Here is a 5498-nt window from a genome sequence, read left to right as displayed (position 1 = left end):
AATTCTGATAGAGGACCACATTTTGTAGCCCAGGTAGTGCAGGGAGTGAGTTATTAGGAATACAATGGCAACTACATACACCATACAGGCCACAGTCAAGTGGACAAGTAGAAAAGATTAATCATTTAATAAAGCAAGAATTAGCCAAAATTTGTCAAAAAACTAATTTATATTGGTATCAGGCTCTGCCCATGGCTTTGCTAAGAATTAAACCACGACTCAGGGAGAAATTAAGTCCCTTTGAAATTCTGTATGGAAGGCCCTATGGTGCAGAAAAATCCTTGGCCCTCCCCCCGCTCCTGGGTTTATCTCAGTTTCAGGAGAGGGTCCTTGGATTTCTGCATGGATGCAATGAAAGACAAAAGAGGCTCTTCTTCTCGGGATATGTTCCAAGATTTATTCCAGAGGGAATCCAGGGGGAAAAGAGAGCGAATACAGGAGTATTCAAACCTCGGGCAGGGGGAGGGGTTGGATTCTGGCCAACCAGGAGAGGTCACAGGGAAAAGGGGAGGGGAAGGGGCTACACCATGAGAAAAACCTTAAAGGGGGGTTTTAGGGAAAAACCATTGAGTTAGAACATCTCCTCATTTTTTGTTTAACAAGGTTGAAAGAAAGGTATTGGGTTCATTTTGATTTGGAGTGTGAACTTGCCCACCACTTACAGTTTGCGGGAAAGTTAGACTGTTTTAGGTTTTTCAATTCTATATGATTGACTACTGAGGTAGAAGGGATGAGACCCTTAATAGCTTTGAAAATCAAGTGACGTAAGATCCCAAATGCCATTACTACAAGGAAAAGGACAACAAAAAAAAAGATAAAATTGTTTTAACTATGGAAGTCCACCACCCTGTGAGTTCCCAGCCCTTGAACAGTCCATTGAACCAATCTTCCAATTCTTGCTTCACCTGTCTGATCATGATGTTCATGTTCCAGAGGGTAGCGTGGATGTTAGGAGCTCTCGAGGTCAGGTTCATGCAGCAAAGTCCTTCAAATTCCTGGCACTCATGTCCATGCAGAAGTAGTAGAAAATCTATAGCAGCACGATTTTGGAGTGTGGCCTGCCTGGTAATTTCCTCGTCTTCTAGGAGGGAGCTGATCGCGGTGGATATTAAGTTTGCCTTTTTAACTACCCAGCACTCTAGGTGTCCCAATTCACCCAGAGCTTTGGCTGCTGCGATCCATGGAAGGAACAGGGACACAGCAATTCTTTTTGACTTGGCCCAATGAAAAATTTCAGCATCACAGTTTGGGTCCAAATTGTCAGCACTCCTCTTTTGGATTTTATTGGCTGATTTATTTTTGTGCATCCAATCACTAAGTAAGGTTTGGTTGGGTGCCAACAGGGACAACTGCTCAAAGGTACATGACCCTCCTAGTAGCAGAGAAAGGATCCCTGCCCACGCCCGATCCCCACAGATCAAGAACAATCCCTTAGGGAGGCTTTTGGGACTGGATTGAGATGGGTTGTCTGCTGCAGCATGGCTTAGGATATCACACCACCTTTTTGCCATGAATTCCTGCCAATATTGCCATATGAGGTGGAACTCTTTGGTGTTTGAGGGTTTTGGGACGGCGATGAGATGAATGCAGTATTGTGCTGGGGAGGAATCCAACAGCTCTAGCTCTTGGGGTTCCTGAGCTGCTTTGGGAAACTTCGGCAGCCACTGCTCTATGGGGTTTTTAATCATGACAGCTCGCTGCTGATGATTCTTGAATGGTGGTATGCTGTGTGACTCGGGAACTTGGTTGGACATATGTGTGTCAAAGCTGGCTGGATATGCTCCAGCCTTCAATGGGATTCCTACCAGGCAGGTGGACATAGGGTCTTTTGCTGCTGCAGTGGACAGGCATATGTTCTCCTGCTGGAGCATCTGTGCTAGGGTCACTCACATGTTTTGACGTGGCTGAGGGATTATCCATGCAGCAGCAAGAATGTTCAGTGTTAATAAGAATACAACTTGGATGGTGTTCATCACGGGGTTGAGTGGGAAGTAGATTTTCTCTAGAAGGAAAAACAAACATTTTTAAAGCATGTTAAAAGTCTCTGTGTCGGCCGGAATTTAGTCCTCTCTAGGAAGATTTTCTTCCCTCTTTTCGGTGGTGTCTTCTTTTTGAAGCAACAGCCACTTGCTCCTCGTCCCCTTCAGCTGGAGTGGGATGTTTGGGGATATAAGGTTTCACCCACTTTTGGGGAATCCACCGAGGGCCTGAGGGAGTGGATACGCACGCATAGCCACGTCCCCAGGTAACGAGCTCATAGGGACGTTTGGTTTCGCAGGTTTCTGAATCCCTAATCAAGACTGGTGGATGTTGGGATAACTTGAACTGTTTCCCACTGTTAAAGTGACATACCACAGGTGGACTCATGTTCTCAAATGAACAATTCAGGAAATTGATAGTAAACATGGCTTTGCAGAGCTTCTGCTGTGGAGACATCCAGGCAGTCGAACTGCTCTGTTTAGCCAGGACCTGCTTGAACGTCTGATTGGCACGCTCAACCACACCTTGGCCTGTGGGGGAGTAGGAGATGCAAGTTTTATGTTCCACTCCCCATTGCTGGGTGAATTCCAGGAACTCCTTGAATATATACGATGGGCCCCTATCGGTTTTGATTTCCCTAAGGATCCCCAAAACTGAAAAGGCTTGCACTAGGTGTTGTTTGGCATGCACAGCCCTTTCTCCTGCGTGGGCAGAGGCATAGACTGCATCTGAATATGTATCAATGCTTACATGAACATATTTGAGGTAACCAAAACTGGAAATGTGTGTGATGTCTGTCGGCCACACTTCACAGCTGCTAAGACCTCGGGGGTTAACCTCCATGCCCATTGATGGCATGGTCTGGAGCTGGCAGCTGGGACAGGTGGTCACAATGGCCAGAGCCTGACTCCGTGGTAGCTGGAACTGAAGGATCAGACCTGGCACATTTTGATGATATTGCTGGTGGCTCAGCTTTGCCTGTTGGAAGATGTCAGGGACGCATGCTTTTTCAACTGGGACAGCAAGAGAGTCTGCCTGTTGATTTCCTTCTGCAGTCTCGCCTGGCAAATCTGTGTGTGACCTCACATGCATCACATAGAACGGATGCTCTCTATTGGAAATTAAATAAATTAGTTTTGAAAGCAACCTGAAAAGCTGCTCATTCTCGATGCCTTTGAGCACTGACTGCTCCGCCGTGGACACCACCCCTGCCACGTAGGCTGAGTCTGTTACCAAATTAATTGGCTCCGAGAACTTCTCAAAGACTCTCACGACTGCGGCCAGTTCAGCGATCTGGGGAGATCCCTCCACAAACTCAACATCAGCTTCCCAATGCTGGGTCTGGGGATTTCTCCAAGTCATCACCAACTTGTGTGAAGCCCCGGATGCATCTGTGAACACTGTGAGAGCTTTGAGTGGTCTCCGACTCCTCTTCTCATGAGGAATGAGGTGGAATTCCTCATTAAACAGTTTGTGAGATGGGGCATGGACTGATATTTGTCCCCTATAGCTGTCCAGAGATAATTGGAGACTGGCATTGCTCTGGAGCAAATGTTCAAACATCTCCTTAATCAACCTCTCAGGAGAGTTTCTTCCCTCCTCAGAAAGTTTGACTGGGAGGTGAATACATGTGAAGTCACAACCAGCCAGTTCATACAGTCTCATCCTTGCTTTCCGAATGAGCTGAGCTATCAGCTCTTGTGGCTTAGTGATGGTCTTGGATCTTTGGTGGGAGAGGAAGACCCACTCTATGATTAAGAGTGACTCTCTCTGCCCCTCGACCCATTGGAATATCAACCCGTGTAAGTGTGGCAGTTTTCCTAGGACAATGAATTTGAAAGGCAGCTCGGGCTGGTAACGATGAGCTTGCCTCTCTCCTAAAGCCTTCTGTACCTTTTTGACTGCAGTCTTTGCCTCTGGGGTCAGTTCCCTGGGAGAAACCAGCTCTCTCTCTCCCTTCAATAAATTGAAGAGGGGTTCTAGGTCCTCATTAGTGAGGCCTAGCCAGGGCCTGACACAATTCAAAGACCGACACAAGGAATGGAGATCTGCTAAGGTTTTAGGATTACAATTGATTTCCAATTTCTGCGGAACAATGGTCCGTGAAGTGATTTCCAGGCCCAGGGATTTCCAAGGTGGCATCCTTTGTACTTTTTCATCCTGCAATTGATATCCAGCAGAAGTTAAAACTTTAACCACTAGATCAAGTCTGTGCTGTAGTATAGAGTTATCGGGGGCACACACCAGCACATCATACATGTAGTGTAAGATGATGGCCTCCCCTTTTTGTGCACGCACAGGGGACAGCAATGAGGCCACGTACCACTGGCAGATGGAAGGACTACACTTCATGCCTTGTGGCAATACTGTTCAGTGGTAGCACTTCATTGGGGCTTCTCAATAGATATTAGGAACTGAGAAGGCAAACAGTGGGGCATCCTCTGGGTGTAAGGGAATATGAAAGAAACAGGCTTTTATATCCAGGACAGCCTATTCCCAATCTTGGGGAAGCATCGTTGGGGAAGGCATTCGAGGTTGGAGTGATCCCATGTCCTCAATCACTTTGTTTATTTCTCAGAGGTCATGGAGCAGCCTCCACTTGTCCTTCCCTGGATTCTTGACCATGAATAGCGGGGCATTCCACGTACTCGTGGTGTCTTCTATGAGACCTTTAGGTAACTGCTCCTCTACTAGCTCCTCAAGCACCTTAAGTTTCTCCTTACTCAATGGCCACTGTGCTAGTCATACAGGGGTGTCGTCCAACCATGTTAAGTTTTGGGTAGGGCGCTCCACAGCAGCCGCTTTTAAAAATCCTGGGGGGTCTTAGGAATAATAATTTTGACTCCCCACTGGGACATGGTATCTCTCCCCCACAGGGGGCACTTGTAATCAGTACCAAAGGATGGATGCTAGCCAATTTTCCATCCAACCCCTCAATTTGCATGATGCTTTTTGATATCTTTCTCAATTTTACTCCTCCTACACCTTGGATTTTGCCAGCCACGGGTTGCAGTTCCCAGTGTGACAGTCACATCCTCTTTGGGTATGATAGTCACATCGGCCTCTGTGTCCAGTACCCCTTCCACATGGAGGTGGTCTGATCCCCGGGTTAGGTTGCATGCCAAAGAGGGTTTTTCCTCACCCACCACTTCTGCCCAGTAGACTTCAGGTGATTTTCCATCTACTGGGACCTCTGCTGGGATGGGAATGGCCTGGGCGAGGATTTGCCTCTCGACCTGGTAATATGGTGGTTGTGGGAAACGAGTCAGGAGAATGAGGTGAGTTATGTCTCCCTTCTTGGTCATGGGAGCCACCTCAATCTCTGGGGGTGTGTGTGCTGTATCCCCGACAACAAAGTACTCACTGTCCAATCCCATGTGGTTTATCGTCACATCCAGTGAGTTGTTAGGTAGGTCCACTGTAATAACTGTCCGGTCAGTAGACCTGAAATGAAAACCTTTGGTAATCACAAGCCTAGTGGCTGCCAAACCTTGTTAATTGAATATTTGACATTTTGA

General features: G+C 47.1%; 1 pseudogene; it reads right to left on the bottom strand.

Moving 5' to 3' along the window:
• Positions 1 to 624: 624 nt before the first annotated feature.
• LOC148220129 (uncharacterized) lies at positions 625 to 4332 on the bottom strand (annotated as a pseudogene).
• Positions 4333 to 5498: the final 1166 nt, after the last annotated feature.

Source organism: Sturnus vulgaris, chromosome W (genome assembly GCF_052056855.1).
Source record: "Sturnus vulgaris isolate bStuVul1 chromosome W, bStuVul1.hap1, whole genome shotgun sequence".
Lineage (NCBI taxonomy): Eukaryota > Metazoa > Chordata > Aves > Passeriformes > Sturnidae > Sturnus > Sturnus vulgaris.
The sequence above is the reverse complement of the archived record's forward strand: the minus strand, read 5'-3'. Positions and strand labels throughout refer to the sequence as shown.